The sequence below is a fragment of the Labrus bergylta genome, chromosome 5 (assembly GCF_963930695.1).
Source record: "Labrus bergylta chromosome 5, fLabBer1.1, whole genome shotgun sequence".
Lineage (NCBI taxonomy): Eukaryota > Metazoa > Chordata > Actinopteri > Labriformes > Labridae > Labrus > Labrus bergylta.
In genome coordinates this window covers 14188756-14206295 of record NC_089199.1, presented here as the reverse complement: position 1 = coordinate 14206295, position 17540 = coordinate 14188756, and the positions used below count along the sequence as shown (strand labels likewise).

General features: G+C 40.3%; 1 protein-coding gene across 1 annotated transcript in view; it reads left to right on the top strand.

Annotated features, from left to right (window-relative positions):
- Positions 1 to 6901: 6901 nt before the first annotated feature.
- LOC109992476 (retinoic acid receptor gamma-A-like) overlaps positions 6902 to 17540 on the top strand; it is a 36076-nt gene continuing 25437 nt past the window's right edge. The window contains exon 1 of the mRNA XM_020645101.3: positions 6902 to 7108. The gene's annotated coding sequence lies outside the window, so the exon portion shown is untranslated. The remainder of the gene's footprint in view (positions 7109 to 17540) is intronic.

Below are 17540 nucleotides of genomic sequence, written 5' to 3'. Positions count from 1 at the left end.
CTGGATGTATAGTAGGCTACTAGATTCTCCATATCGTTTAAAAATATGAGCACATTGGTTATACCAGAATGACTGTAACATTGAAAAAGAACAAGCATCATGCCTTCACTGTAAGAGTAAACATTTTACAGGTTCAGTGGTGTCCAAAAGGAGTTGAGAAAAGGGAAACTGAATATAAGAAAATGGTCATGTGCATGGAAAGAATGAAGAGGTCACTCCACAATACCTATGTGGATGAAAAAAACAAAGGTTTCTAAGCGTTTTTCTCCATGGTGATCAACTGCACAGCTGACATTCAGGGAAAGTCTGAAAGAATGAAAATGGTGCTGGATGCTGAAAATAGGTTTTTGGACATTGTGTGGACATTATTGGGGAGGAGTTGGGTACAGCTTGAAGGGCAGGGCTGGCGCAAAAAAAAACACTATTAGTCACAAAAATTAATCACTTTTGGTGGACACTGTAAATACTTTGCACCGACCATGTTAGCCTACAAGCTTATATAATCCTGTAGGTGGCGGCAATGCAACAATCATGGATGCCAACTTCCATTAAACCCCACGGATGAAGAAAGTGCTCACACTCAACCTGGTGAAACCATAGACTGTAAATATTAATTTTCTACTGAAACGTGTGGTGTTAGCATGACCTTTGCATTCTATGTAATGGCTGTGAGTGAGTAAGTTAGCTGGTTTTTAGCCATTAGTCACCGAATTCAATATGGAATCAAGTGGTGAGGAAAGGTTTTTATGATTCTCTGTTCTTCCTTTATTGAAATATAATTCCAGCGGAAAAAGTCAAATCATTTCGCCTCCTTAACTTAGTTACGTCACACTGTGATACAGTATTCTGTCACAACAAATAGACCCTGCATTTAAAACTTTGTTTGAGAAATAGTACAAACTGGCATCAAAACAAGCTAATGCTGATTGAAGTGTTACATCTGATTAAAGGTTTAGGTAACTTTCATGACTTTATACTGCTTGGTGGCTTGGTAAAATCCCAACAGTAGGCTATTATTCTGATAAACATCTGGATATTAATACACTCATGTAACAATATAAGGCCTTTAAAAACTCTGACCCCAAACACTTTATCAGAGGTGTTTGTGTACATCATCAAAGCAGAAGAGAGAACACCTTCAAACGTACAGTCTATACGTAACATATGGTGTTTTAATAAAGGGCCATTAAAGTGAACACTCCATCCTCGGAAAGTGTTCGTATAATATGCACACACTGCATGGTTCAAAACATATTTTGACTTATTGAATTTACTAATTTCTTCATAGTCTTTTGCTGTGTTGTTACTGCTCGCACTGACTCATGGAAGAATGTATACATCTGTATCAGGGGCTATTATCCATCACCTCCCGACTCCTCCATGACACATTCACTACTGGCTGTTACATCACGCTAATGGCACATTGTGAGTGTCTAAAAGAATGATGACTTTAGAGGGAAAGTCATGAAAGCAGGGCTTTTTTTCCCCTCAATAACTTAAATTATCTTCATGGAGAGTATGACTTTGCCTCTGGAAACACTGCTGTGTTTCACTTTTTTGCCGGGCACTGGTTCCCTTCTGTATGAGTAAGCTCTGTTGTAGGAGGAATCAATACACACAGTAAATGCAAAGCCCATGTTTAAATGTTTAGCCCCAGCCTCTCCGTTACACTACAGTGAATTCATGTATGCAAAAATGAACTCCTTGTGTATTAACTGACCAGCCTTCTCTCGCTTTCTCTCGACAGCTGATGTGCAGAAACAGACTGATTCCCTAGAGGATGCTGAAGAGGACTTTCTTCATCAAGGATGGAGATCTGTTTCCTCTGCATGCCAGCAGAAGTGAGTTGGAACAGAAACAAAATGCAACATTAATGTGATGACATTTAACACAGACGGGAGAACAATAACTGTATTAAGTTGGGAATGCTACGGTAACACCTCCGTAATGCAGACATAAAACTTTAGACAGAATCACAAGCTATGTGAAAAGTAATGCAAGTTTTAAAATTAAAAACGGGTTCGTTTCAAATCTGGGCAACCCCGATTGTCTTCCGAGCAGATCGGAGAGGGTAAAGAGCCATCTTAACACACCTTACACCACAGGAACACCTCCCAAGACAATCTTTGGAACCATCAGATAATCGGGCCATTTCTGACTTTGGTCGGAAAGGGGGGAATTGGGTTCAAAATTGGCCTGGACCCCAGGTTGGGAACACATGGCTTAGGGAAAATACACTAAAATACACTTCAAGAAATTTTAAGTCTTCATGTAATCTTTAGTGAAAAATCTATTTGTGCCCAGGTTGTCATCAGTCATTGATTAATACACCAAACCTTGAATTAGAGTCTATGTATGAAGTGCAGTTTAATATCTTCACTATGGTGCCAATGACCCTTATTGTATTATATGTCAATATCATTTGTCTAAGTTGGAGCATGCAGACATTGTTTGAGGTCTCCCTTGTTGTCTACTCATCCGGCAAAATACATCAGCTGAATGCTGTTTGTCAAACTAAACCGTTACTACATAGTTAACAAAAAACACACCTGCACCTGCATCTCTGAAGCTAATGCTAAAGCCGTTACTCATTGATAAGTTAGGTATTGTTTAAATGAGGGCACAGGGGTTGTGTTGTGAATATTTCTAGGCCTCAACATATTTTACATAGTTTCTAGGAATAGCACATGCAAATTTTCATCTGTACAATCCAGTTTTGTTTTTACTGAAAAGGATAAACAACTAAGAAATGTATTTTTGTCAACACGTTTACATGTTATCTGAAGATCGGTTTATAACACACTCTAGTGATGGCAATGTCTACTGATAATCCACACATTTTCTGATAATTTGAGTTAATGATGAGCTTGTTTTTGTAGTGCCTCTTATTCCAAAAGACTTAGTCTGCCGTTCAGATCCCCTGAAAAAGCTGTTGTGATGGGCAGTCACTGAATTGAAAAAAAAAAATGGTGTCGTAGGCCGAAAAATGAAAGCAGAGGGAACCACCATAGCAATTTTCTACGTCTTGTTGTCCTCCTTCTCGTATTATCCGTCTTGATTTCTCAATTGTCCAATCATTTTCTCTCTGCTGCGCCCTCCAATCACCATGTGTCCTGCAGGCAGCAACACTTATACATATCTGTCGTAATTAGACAATCATTCCCACATGTGGATCAAACTCCTTCAACCACTCAACCCCTACCTCACCCTCCCATCCACCCACTGTCTCCTTTTTCCTCCCTCTGTTTTTCTTATTTCCCCGTCTCACACTCCACTACCCTCCGTGTGCCCCTTTTTCGCTTTTGCTCCCCCCCCCCCTCTTTCTTTCTGATTGAATTACCATAAGTGCAGGTCTTGGCCAAAATATGCCAGCTTGTTCTGATTAAAACTGTCCTTGTTATACTAGAGACTTTCCAAATGGCTGTGAGCAGTTTGTGTGTGTGTTTGAGGGCTGGGTTTAAGGAGGAGGAGGAGGAGGAGGAGGAGGAGGAGGAGGAAGAGGAAGAGGAGGAGGAGGGGGCAAAAAAGCAGTTTGTGTTGAAAAGAAAAATGCTGCCAGACAACATCATATGGCGAAAGATAAAGAATGGAAGCTCCAAAAAAACAAGATGTGGGCTGAGTGGAAGGAGATGGAGAGGCAGTGGAGGGGGACCGGAGAAGGAATAAGACGGTAATGGTAGTTGACAGAGTTGGGTTCACAACAGGTTCATGGTGACATCATGGTTGAATTTTAGGGAACATTTATATAGGAAAAACTATCGCTGTTCATTGGATGCACATGTACCCCCCAACCTCTTTTTTCTTTCCTTTCTTTCCCTCTTTTTTTTCACCCCCTTCTTTCTTCACTTGGCCACAAACCCTTATCATCACCAACAACACCAAATATGCTAATTAGCTTTGGCACTTTCAAATGTTCTTTAGCCCGCAGTGAAGTGAACTTGTGTCTCTTCGTGTACGCATATGGTTCCCTCATCCCTCAGGTTGTGTGATAAACTTTAGAACCCCAAAACTGACAACTGCTACCCAGAGTGTCATTCTTTTTCTCGCTTTCTTGCTTTCTCTCACTCCTTTTTCTTCCCTTACTCCTCGTTTTTCTCTGCCTCTGTTTTTTTTTTTTTTGCCCGTAAGTCTAGCCAACCCTCAGCACTGGTACAGTATGTTCTTTGTGTGCATGTTTATCTGTTTTTCAGAGACAGAAAAGACTTAAAGGAGCTTCGGGGACCTGAAACGTGTTTATGGTGAATGTGTGGGTGTAAGTATATTTGTGTCAGCTCTTTTTCTCGCTTGGGGAAAATTAACAGCAGGGAGTTGTGGCATTTTAAAGGGTCTTTGTGTCTTGTGCATATGTTTTTTTTTTCAGATTGCAAGTGTTTATTAGTGTGTGGGTATTCACCAGGCGTAATGTGAGCGTAGCTCTGTCTTTGCTTTCCTGTATGTATGCTTGTATGTTTGTGTGTGCCCGAGCGAGCTTGTCATGCATGCCTGTCATCCTCTGCATGCCTCTCCGTGCACCACAAAGCTTCACATGACATCAATCTGAGAGCAGAGGGATAGTGATCTCATTACCAACAGCCTGTTGCTGATTAAAACCTGCCGTCTGCACCCTTCTTTCTTTTCTTCTCCCTCCTCTCCTGCTTCCTTGTCCTTTTCTTGCCCCCCCCACCCCCCTTCATGCCTCCTCCACCCCTAAAAACTCCACAGTCGCACCATTCTGCGGTTTTCTCCGCTGCTGACTGCCAAAAAGGGCCCCATTTTGAGTTCTGCAGAAAGTTATATGCTCCCCTTTTTTTCCTCTTTACTTTTTTTTTCCCCTTTTTGTTTCTTGTTCTTTCTCCTTTCTGTACATCTTTGGTCTGTTTTTATCAGAGGCCTCCACCATCCTTCCTACCTGCACGCCTCTACGAGTCCCTTCTCATGTTCCTAATCTTCTTTCTGAGTCAATCTGCTTTGACACCCAGTGACACCAAACAAGAACAAAGGTTTGGGGGGGGGACAAAGTAATTGTCTGTGTATGCGTCTTCTGAGAGTGTGCATGTATCAACATGTGGATGTATATGCTTATTAGCTTTGTAGATTTACAGTCAGAAATACACAAACGCCTCTTTTACACTCAGCCAGGCCTCAAACACTCCCTTCCTCTAAGCTGATTTCAGTGACATAGAAACACATACAGCACTAACCTTTAACCCCCCTCGCACTCACACAGTTACTGAGACTTTGTCAGAATGACAAATGGTTAAAAAAGTGGACTTGCGATTGGATGGTTCATTCAAAAATGTGTTAGAAGCCTCACTGAAGAAAAGCCAGGCTATGTTATGAACTCACAAACTTATCCCAGATCATTGATGATTAAAAACACACATTTTTATTTATTCATAAATTCCAGCTTCAGCTTGTGGCTTTGATCTATTGTTTCCATTTCTTGTTTGAAGGGACCCATGAACACATTTTCACAGAAATCCTGATAGTTATTGTGATAGAAATTTCTCAGAAGTGTCAAGAAAACAAAAATGGATTCAAACAAAGTGAATAAACGCTAAGTTCTAAAGTAAACAAAAATATAAAGTAATGAGGGCAGACATGAACCATCAAGAAATATTAGCCCTTCCCCATTGTACCTATTTACATTAGCAGTCTAGTAAGGCTCATTAAAGAGGCATTATAGTGGGCTGCTTCTGTGCGTAGTCCACACAGTCAGGCAGTAGCAGACGGTTTTATCTCTGACATGAAGAGGCAGGTAGCTCTGCCCCTCAGGGGCTGACCGGCTGGGTTTGATCTCCTCACAGATCATATGTATCTCCATTAAATGCTTCCTTACCAGAAAAACCAAGGGGCTGATTTGCTTAGGAAAATCCTGTAGGAGGAGAAGAGTTTACTTGAACTGATTTAAAGGTGCAGAAACCGCTGGGAGAATGGCTCTTTGTACTTCTCAGGCTGGGAAACAGCTCATGCTAGTTTGCATTTTGGAGATGTAATGAGGTCATCTAACATATATACCAGGCTCTGAAGGGTTTTTTAGAAGGAGAACGCTGTAGGATTGTTTTATACACACAAGTTTTTGGACACTGTTTTGATTTGGAGCATGATAATATATTATATAGTATATCAGTGTTTGATTTGCCATCATTCATTCATAAGCATTGCTTTTCAAGTAATGTTTCGATTGTCTTCAGCCATACGGAAACTGATGTTGAGAGGGCGTATATTTCTTTCCCATTAGGGATATGTAGTCACAATAAAACACAGAGTGGCCCTTGACTGGCCCCAGGCTTCTGGACTCCCACATTGGCTGGCCCCGATCCTAAAGTCAAGGCATTGTAAACATAAAGTGCAGGCCAAGAGCTGATATTGATATCCCCAAAGGTGTGCAGCCCCCCTGCAGCATGTGTGTTTGTATATGTCTGCGAGTTAATGACTGTTTCATTAGTGCAACTGTGTGTGTGTGTGTGTGTGTGTGTGTGTGTGTCTGTGTGTGTGTGTGTGTGTGTGTGTCTGTGTGTGTGTGTGTGTGTGTGTGTGTGTGTGTGTGTGTGTGTGTGTGTGTGTGTGTGTGTGTGTGTGTCTGTGTGTGTCTGTGTGTCTGTCTTAGTGTGTAAGACCTATATTTGATATGTGAGCAGAGGAACAAATTTAGAAATCTAACAATCAAACAAAAGACTGGCAGCACAGTTAAGGAGTGGAGGTAGAGAGAGACAAAGAAAGAACGAGAGGAGGAACAGGGGGAGGGGGGTGGGGGGGGGGGGGGCAGCGAGTTGAAACCTAAGCTTTCTGGACCCTGTTTTCCCTTCCTTCGGGCATTCTGTGGCTGGTTAAAAAATGTGCTGTATATTTGAAGTGTTGGATCACGTGACAAAGGCAGGGTTTGTGAATCAAAGTACACAATGATTTCAGGAGGGGAGAGAAGAAGAGAGTGGAAGAAAGAGGGTGTGTGTTAGAGAAAGAGAGAGAGAGTGGGACGGGAAAAGAAGAGGGAGGCGGAATGCAACAGGCTGAGCTCAATCGTCACTGCCAGAGGGACTTCTGACTGACAAACACAACTACTACACTCCTTTTTCAGCCCCTCACTAACATCCTGACTGTGTGCCGCTTTCAAAACTCACCCGATCTGGTAAGTCTGCCTTTCAACCCCATTTGTAAGATCTCCTTTTCCTCATAACTTTCTCGGGCTGTTGGCTGTTTGTGAGAAAAGAAGACAGAGGACATGTCAGAGCATGAGTGAGATGTGTGTTTCTCTTGTCTCTCTCCCTCTGCGTGTGTGTGTGTGCGTGTTGTGTGTGTGTGTGTGTGTGTGTGTGTGTGTGTGTGCGTGCGTGCGCGCCTGTGTGTGTGTGTGTGTGTGTGTGTGTGTGTGTGTGTGTGTGTGTCTGAGATGTTTCGGGACAGCGTGAGCGGAGATTGAGTTTCCTGAGGACAGCTTTAATTGAGTACAGAGATTTCGAGAGGGAGAAAGAACAACAGAAGCAGCAAAGGAGGGAAATGAAAGCTGAACGGGACTTGCATGTGCTCCGAGGCCGCTCCATGTGAGGACATGAACGCTTGTGGACATTTGTGTGTGTGTGTGTGTGTGTGTGTGTGTGTGTGTGTGTGTGTGTGTGTGTGTGTGTGTGTGTGTGTGTGTGTGTGTGTCATCATATGTCTGCACCGCTGATGGATGCAGATCTTGTTACTCCTAACTTTTTAAACTGATTCCCAGTTGCTGAATTGGTTGAATAGGAATACAAAAAGGAAGCAGGGTGGGTTATGATACAACAGCAACACATTACAAACCGTTCCTTATTGTTTCATGTAGCACTATTGGTCAGTCCGAGTGCTACAGGTGAGCGTAACCATTTCGGGCCATTTAGGTGCAGCAGACAGAGTGGCTGCTTTAGCCTGCAGGCTCTGAGCCAACAGACGGGCTGTCAGACTTGATGGATCACTCCATCAACACCAAAATGGCTGAGTAAGTCTGCTCTACCTGAGCATGTACACACTCATTCCCCCCCCCCCGAGGGTTATGTAAACAGGTTTCCATCCACACAATTACATAAGCGCGATGGAAACACTGAAAAAGGCTACTCCGGATATCACAAGACAGTCTGCAGTGTGTCTGATAACTGCAGCTTTGATTATGTTTGCGCGTGTGTGTGTTTGTCTCTGTGTGTGTGTGTGTGTGTGTGTGTGTGTGTGTGTGTGTGTGTCTGTGTGTGTGTGTGTGTGTGTGTGTGTGTGTCTGTGTCTGTGTGTGTATAAAAACATACTGACCCCCTCATGTTTTAACACAAGCCCTTGTTATGCAATGTGAATCCGCTCAAATAGCATCCTTTGTACGACATGTGCTATATAAAGACAGACGTATTGGGTGATTAATGGCCCTGACATTTATCTGCTAAGTGCTGTTTCCCAGCTGATCCGAGGTGTCTGCATCCGTCCGCTAACACCATGCTGCTGACCATGCCACTCTCTCTATACCACACACTCTAATGCAAGGGCCGTTTATTCTAGCAAAGGCTCGATAAATCTATTCCAGATTAATTTTCCTTAATGTCTGGAGGAATGGTCATCAGCACGTCTGCAGGGATAGGTGGACAAGTCTATAAGCAGACTTATAAACTGCTGGGTGTAAACAATTTGCAGTGTAATACGAATTTGAAGGACTCACTAAATATAGCTCTTTTAAATTTGTCTTCTTTGTCGTCTTTCATCACTTGCTCATTTTCTCTGTCAGTGGACGTCCGCAGTGTATGGACTACTGAGTGACCTCTTTCACTCTGATCCCAGGTCGGACTTTTTCAGCTTCTAAAATGAAACATTTAGGGTGGAAACATCTGCTTTGGTTAAGTTTTCTTCTATCATCATTTGGAGATCGAAACTTCTAGAAAAAGACAGTTTGTGTGTGTGTGCGCATGGGTTTGCTGAATACGACTTCTTTAACTGCATTGCATTCTTATCTTTGTTCGCTACACTTTTCAAGAATGGCACCCCCTCAGGCTGAGGAGGCTGTCTGGCTCTTTTCCCTCTTTCTCTCTGTCTCTCTGTCTCTCTGTCTCTCTGTCTCACTGACTTCTTTCTTCTTCATTTCCTCAATATGGAAAAAAAAAAACCTCCATCTTCTTTGCTGGAACGTGTCAGCTGAGTTTGATTTTATACAGGGTTGCTGTCATGGTCGTTACATATAAATGGACGCTTGGAACTTCCAAAACAAAGAAGCAACCGTTTGCCACTTGTTTTTGAGCGACAGAGACACAAATGTTTTGCTGTTCTGCCGAGAACAGTATTGTCCACGGAGTTATTTTGAGAGATTTTGGTGCAAGCCACTGGCTGATTGTGGTTCAGCTTGACGTTCTCTACTAGCTTCAGAGATTTTTGGTGTCACTTGCAAAATTCATCGTTGCACTCTTTCAAAACTCAAGGCTGAGTGTGTCTCAGTGTGTCAGAAAAGTATCTCCATGTGTTTAATCATGGCCACGAAGCTCCTCAACAAGTCGTTAAATATCTTCTGATCCTCTCTGCAGAGGAACAATAGGGCAAAGGCTTGGATGTGTGTGTGTCTGTGTGTGTGAGACAGGTGGTGGGGGTTTCAGGCAGTCTTTGGAGTCACTTTTCACTTTAATACTAAATGAAAAGCTGCCTACCAAATGCCTCAATTAGGCTTGACCCATGGCCTGGCCACTGAGCCTGAAGCGACAGGAGCTGACCCCGTCTCTGACCTGCGGACCCCCAGCAGCCCACAGGGGTGGCTCCACATAATGACAACATTGTGTGTTGTATGAAACATTGCTATCACACACATCATAACCATTTGCTCTGCTTACACATTCTATTCTATAACAAGTATAAGACAACGAGTTTAAATCACTGCACTAAAGTAAAGTTAGTGGAATGACAGGTGATACTTGGTTGTAAAGACTGACCCAGGTTGAGGCTGCAACTGGAAGCTTTCAGGTCCGGTTCTTGTATATGGAGATGTTTTTATGATTGCTGACACTATATCATGTACTTAAGTATTGTGTGAATATTGTTTGATTGTAAAGATTTAACATTAACCAAAGAAAGCACAGTTGCTGGGCGGGTCACAACTTGTCCACGATAGAATTAGTTTTCATTTTGTAAACTTTTTAAATGTGTCTAAACGTTGCATTCAGTATTGAATAATTACAAAGTTGATATATTTACAGAGCTCAAGCTTACATCTACAAGTTGCTCGTTTCCCCCCAAATCAATAGAAGTATGGATATTTGGCATTTTACGGTAAAAAAAAAAAAAGAGAAAAAAAAAGTTTATATTCCCATAGGTCTTACTTAGAGAACATTACTCTGGATATTCAAAGAATACTTTCATACCAAAAAGAGAAACAAGACAATTTAAAATCATTACAGTTAAAGCTCATATTTGTCTACATATGTCATTGAAACCGTACTAGCTTTGTTTGTAAGGTGTAAAAAATTCAGTTTCAGTTTCCACTGATGTTTTACTTTTTTTTTACAGTGAAGCATTTCAGGTCTCTTTGTCTCAAACTAAGCAAAAACCATTTTTAGTTTGAATTTCCATTGATGGTTTATAAAAATGTATTTTTGTTTTCAAATCTGCACATTGAAGAGGTTTCTGAGTCCATGTTCAGGTAGTAAGGTTAATGCTTAGTTCAACATGTTTTGGGAAAAAGTTCACCGGCTTGATGAGAAATTGACAACAGTATAATAGCTTAGCATAACAATATTTGTTTACTGGGCGATTTTATTGAAAGGAAGGCTGGCAATCATTCTGAAGGATGTTTCTGCATAATGCTTGGAAAATAGAAATCCAATGTGTTGTGCAGGCATATATCGTCTATACATCTGTGTGTACATTATTGACAGGATAACGACATAATAGTTAGCATAAATCGAAACTATGTGTCCGCCACAGCCAGAAACATTTTGCGGTCATATGATGGCTGTCAGACACTGAGGGGTTTTCAGCCCAGCAATAATTTAATTCCTCAAAACACATTTTTACATGTCAGTTTGACATAAAATATAGTACAGTACAGTCATTTGTTGGAAAATCTAATTATGTTGTTTGTGTGTGATGGTGCATGTGTTTTTTGTCAAGGTTTTTTTTGGTGTGCATTTTCCTCTCGGTGTGTTCAGAACAGCTCATCTGTGGCTGCTTTCTCTCAGAATCTGCCAGATTTGATTTTGGGTTTTATGGTTTGCTGCTAATTGTCCCAGCTAAAGGCATGTTTTCCTTGCAATTGGCCATTTTTCGGGGAGTTTTTAGCCGTTTTTCCACTCAGGCGCTGTATTTGAGTTGACTTTATACACACAAACTTAGTGGTTTGAAACTCAGTCTATTCAAGTTTGACATCAGCGTTTTCTTCCCACTATCTCACACTAATTCTACCACTGATGCATCCGACTGGCTGAAGCTGAATAAAAAAAGTAACTTTTTTTTAAACTGTTGTGTTAGTTAAAATGTGCTGTATACAGTTATGTTCAACATTAAACCATGAACTGATTTCTGAATAAAAACAGCAGATACAAAAGCTTAGTCATCCACCAAAAAACACAAATGAGTTAATTAAATAGTTCAAGAATAGCTTGCATCGGTTTTCTATAAATCCTTGCCTATTTTTCTCCTGACTCCCATCGCTCTTCAATTAACCCAAAAGTGGGAAGTTCGGACGTTTCTTTCTACCTACTGGCAGGAGAGGAGGTGCAAAAAGTGAAAAGGATCATATTTAACATTTTTCAGTCCAGAAGATCCAAGTGTGGTTATTATCAGAACCACTTTTTTTTCACACTCATTGAGGTCAAAATCAATAGAAGAAAAATCATATAACCATGTAGCCATCAGATATGCTAACAGTGAGGAGTAATCAGCCACATGGTTACACTGAACAAAGGACATCATTATGTGATGGAGAGCAGAGAATTTATACCCTCTGGTTCCTGTTTGTAGCTACTTAACTAACACTGTTCAAGTTAAATGGGACATTTTAACATTTTTATTTGAACTGTTCATTATGTCTAATTTTGTGTTTTTTGTACCTAACAATTCTGACTGAAATCATAAAACTTGGCACTTTGCTTGTTTAAAACACCAGATTTCAAAAAGAAAGCTTTGCCCATTAATAACCAATGCTAACTGTCAGTAGTACTAAGTATGTGAGTCTGAGTCATGAAAAACTATTAACACTACAGAAAACAGGAGTTTGATTGATGTTGGCCTTACACCACAAAAGTATAAAAAAACGTTGACATGAGGTGAAAATAGAAAAGTAAGTGACAAGCAACAAATGGGTTAAGAATGATTAAAGTTACAAGGTGTGCCTCTGATTCTTGTGCAAAAAAAACACAATTACAGGTCTACTGATCATGGCTGAACAACACAAAGTAATTATATGAAGCAAGACAGGTTCAAAACTCATAAAACTAAGTCCATGTTGACACAAAAATTTAGTCCTACATAAAAAACCAGCATGATACCAACCAGAAAAATAGAGTCACAAAATTAAAGAATAGCATTTGTCCTTCTCAAAGTTCAGCTCTCATCAAAAACAGTTTGTCGTCCTGATAATACATACATATGTACTTTCAGATTCAGTTTAGAATACAGTTGACAACCTTACACGAGATAATCAGCAACATATTCGCTAGTATTTTCTTCACAAGGACAATTCCCTTCTTTCTTCCTTTGACTTTTTCAGAGTGAGACTGAATCATCAAGTGATGCCAGTAAAAATAGAAGCAGATAATCTCTGAAGCATGCAGGGATTCAGAGTGCTTACAGAGTCATAGTTGTAATTGAATATTTAAGTCATCCTTTGTTTTATTCCAAAGCAAATACCAGTCTAAACTGAGATGTGATTGGATGTGATGGCCACCATGTAAGAGTATTTGTTTCTGCCAGTGCAAAGTCTGTCCCAACAATAAGAGCAGGACAGAAACCTGATGGTAATATTCATTTTAATACATTTAGAAGAGAGGACACTTTCTCATTTGTATATTATGTTTAAATTCCAATATTTATCAAACTGCCTTCAACTCTGCTCCAGATTTTTGTGCTCGTTGGGAATCCAAAAAATTACTTAATTAAGTCTCCGTTTTCTAAACCCTTTATTGCTGAAATCTTGTACATTCATTCACGGTTACCAAATGACACTTAAATCTATCACCAAACATCGCTCAGCCCTTGAAATTATACTGAAGATTAACTTAAATTCTTCCACCATGTTATCACCACACCAGCAGGACATTTTTTCATAATGTGCCGAAACACAACAAACCAGTGTAACCATAATTCCCAATATACCAAAGATTGATTGATTTCTCACCAAGTTGTTTACAGCCATGATTTCATTCAAGCTCTCTACTATGTGCAGTACATAAATACAAACTACAGAGTAAGAAAAAAGGCTACAACAAGAAGTCATTTAGCAGTTAATTACACAAAAACCTGATAAAGTCATATAGGTAAGTACCCAGTTCATAATATGTCCACACTATTTAAGAAAAATAACCTTGAAGTTGAACTTGAGACATGCAACTCTTTTTTAACGGCTGACAGACATGTTGTTATTGTTTTTTAAGAGGATAGATGTAAAAATGAAGATCGTGCGTAGAGTTACTTTCTCCACTTTTTAGGGTGATTTTTCAATAAATTTACTTGGAGCCCCCTGCCAGCCCCCTTATACATGTTCCGTGTGAAGTCGGGGTGAGCTGATGTAAGAACACAGCGTGAATTATTCAGGAAAGTTTGCCATAAGTGAGCGGGAAGGGGTGGTGACTGTCTTTTACATCCTGCAACCAGCAAACGACCATAAACTGTACGTGCCACTGCTACGATCCCCGTGCATATAATGAAACTGCTTTATTATGTTTTCTGTTTGCCAGTTTGTAGTATGTTCTTCTCTAATCTTTCGTTGACATTGTGATTGTGTCCAACTACACAGAAGCATTGATAAAAATGCTAAAATTCTCATTTTAGCATTGCATAGCAGACTCTGTTGTCTGACAGGGATATTCGCCTGCCGTGCGGTGAATGAACAACCAACTCAGGAGCATTTCAGGTGCAGACTACCTGACATTGTCTAGAAATTTTCAGGAGTGAAGATGTCAAAACGGCTTAAGATTGGTTGTAACTTTACGTTAGCCGATTAGTAATTTGTTTTCAGGAGAATTCTAATTTATTACTCAGATCAGCCTCATCAGCTTGGCTCAATTAGACGACTAATTCCAACTCAGAAAGTGGGAAACTAGCAGCATAAATTAGCTAACAGTTTGTCCACGTCAGTGAGAACATCAGCTAACAAAACAAGATTTAGGTGCCCCCATGAATCCAATAACCTGCCAATGTTGATCCTATACTTTAACCCCTGTTTCAGTCACATTCCCATTTTGCCAGAGGTTTCTGTAGACAAAAAGATATCCTTCTCTATTAACAGGTTCAGTTGTCTTGTGATAGAAACAAAACTATATTTGTTAATGATAACTATCAAGAGGCCGGTTCTATTAACACGGGAGGGGTCAAGATGTGTTTTTAACCAGCCAAGACTCAGCAGAGTAACGAGCTGCGTTTTTCCCACTTTAGAGCCGATGTTGTCTGTCACTGTTTCTTATTTTCAAACCAAAATAAAAAGAAATGAAAGAGATTCAACGAATTTAATTTTGGTCATGTATTTCAATACACACAGAGATCTTTATGAAAACAACCTGGGGCCATTTTCCAAGGACTGCTTCCATGTACAGTACAAATGATTGCAGTGACACCTTTCACAAGTGATTGTTGCCCACAAATTGCAAGTCCTACAGGGCTGTTGCAAGCTCATGCAGGGTTTGCAAGTATGCCGTTTGTTTGGATTTGTCAAACGTGCCAAAGTACGCAAAGATAAATGATTTAATGAGGCTTGCATGTTGATGGGCTGGGCAACACTAATGCCTGTTGGACCCAGTTTGGTTGTTTGGTTTGGTTTATGAAAATTATATTTTTTCAAATTAGCCAGCTTTGTGTCGACTTGCTCTCAGTAATGACATTGTGTGTATCTGTGAAGGTTTGAAACTTCAACCTCAAGTTGATAGGGGCTGGAAAAACCATAAAGTTCAGTTGCATTTACACCCAGAATAACCAGAACCAGATGATGCTCTTAATAAGGCCTTAAAACATGTTTCTGAAAAAATTGTTTTTGTCATTTCATCTGTTTACAGCTGAACCATGTTTACAACTGTTGCAACAATGCACTGAACACAATGACGTACCTCCCAGGAGTGTCATTCGATGGAAGTTAATTGAAAAATAGCTTAGTTGACAGTATACAGCGGCTTTTTGGAACAGACAGACACATGGAAAGCCCCCGTCGCTTATGCACTGAAGCTGTTTTTAATTCCAAGTCTGGGAAAAGTGAGCGTCAGTTTTGTGTTGTGTGTCGGTGTGTATGCATGTGTGTCGGTGTGTTTGTGTGTCAGCAGGACCAGAACCTGGTGACCCAGTCTGACCTGCCCAGCCAGGTCTCATAAAAGCAGCATTGAGGCCTGCAGGCCTGGAGGCCCAGAGACACAGCACTGCTTTTGTTGCCCTAACCAAGGTGTATTCCCCCTGGAGGGAGAGTGAGAAGGCGGGTGAAGGCAGTGGGGGTGTTTCTCATTAAAGAGAAAGAAACCATTCCTCGGCCTGTGTGCACATTATTTCATAGTTTATTAGTAGAAATGAAACCGTTTCCCTTTTTTGTTTTTTTGTGTTGTCTGCAACCATTCTGCTATTTTTCTGCCCTCCTCCCATGCTGCTTTACGACAGTCCGTTCTTTCTTTTATTAATCCAGTTTTCCAGTATGGCTCTAATTAATAGGACTCAGTGCACTTCTTACACATGGCTTGCCAGATGCTTGAAACTCCTTCTTGTGAACTCCCCCTCCCTTTCTTTTCGTCTGTTACCCTCCATCTTTTTCCATCTTTTTTTTTTTTTCAGCTTTCAACACTCGTTTTTTTCTTCATCCCGATCCTTTTATACATCTGGCTTTCTTACTCCTCATTTTGTTCTTTGCATTTGATTGGTTAAAGAGTCAACTTAGACAACTCAAAGGCTCTGCATCTGTGGAAGGATCCTTCAACCTATTTACTCCGTCATTCTTCAAGGTCAATTGCAGCTTTCAATGGGGCTTCAGCATGTGTGAACGCAGTGTGTTTTCCACTGATTGCTTGCCCATGAACATGATTAAAGTCACAGAACATCTGCGTGTGTTCACTTCTGCAGCACTACATGTCTGTGCTTGTGTGTGTCTGTGTTCTGCATTTAGCGGGGCTTCGTGTATGCATATGTTTTGTAAAATGTGACCATTCCACACCACGTATGTAATCGCTTTTATAATCACAGCACACTTTGTCCAACATGTGTTTGACAGTCTTTGATCGTCAAACACAAAAGTTCTTTGTGAAAATAGTTGCAGGGACTCTCCCCAACTGGCCCTCGCAGTGAAGAAAAAAACGCAGCAGAGCCAGGCAGCTACAGAAAATATGTCAATATGGGAAATATGACTTTAAAAACAACACTCGCTGCACTGACTGTGTGGCTTTGTGTCTGAATGTGTAGTTTGCACTGTATGGGCATGTGTGTGTGGGAGGAAATAACTGCTTTTACTCAAAATGATGGAGGAGATTTGACGTCCAACCATAGCGGAACTAAACGGGCATGTTGATAAATTTAATGGTTTGCCCATTCAATTTAAATCAATCATGGTACAAAATAATGTGGAAACACAACTCAATATATTGAAAAACAATTCAACAGTCAACTTCAGTCCCCAAGTTTAAACTTTTTTTTTAATGTCTCAACAGAATCTGATCAGTTTAGTTTTCATGCAGGTAGGTTTTCTTTCAGTGCTGGGATCATGTTAGGGGTCCCTCTTAGGGCTGGGCAATATATTGAGTTTTAAAAGAGATATAGTAAGAAAATGTTATTTATATCGCTAGTTTATGTTGCATTGAAATAATGTTACGTGTCTCTTCAGTAGAGACACCAGCAAGCTTATTTCTCTTCTTGTTGTCTGTCCAGCGTCACTTTGCTCCGAGATACACAGCTGTGTGTGTCTTGTTATGCAGGAAATGATCTTTTTATTTCTTATTTAAGTAGCATTTTTATTCAATGTTATTTTTCATTTCACAAAGAGGTATTTCATTTTTTCATGGCCATGTTGACTCTGTGCAGCTTTGGCACATTTAGAGTTGACTTCTAACTGAAGTTGTAATTGTTATTTCATACAGAATTTTTTTTTATTGAGATATATATTGAGTATTGCCATTCAACTAAAAAATATGGACTTACAGTATGATTTTTGGTCCACATTCTTATCCCCTAATAAACCTTATGGTATATTTTAATACTTATTATCTCACACATGTTTTATCATAGTCTACCTTTGTATCCAGAAACAAATGGCGTTTTTTTTATTCACACAAGGGTAAAAAATAGATCTATCAAAAAATAGATAGATAAAACAATGTTAAGTGTCCATGTCTCTTTTTTTCTAGCCAGTTTTTTCCTTCAGTGATGTGGAACATTTTATTTTACATGATGTGTGGGGCTGAAAG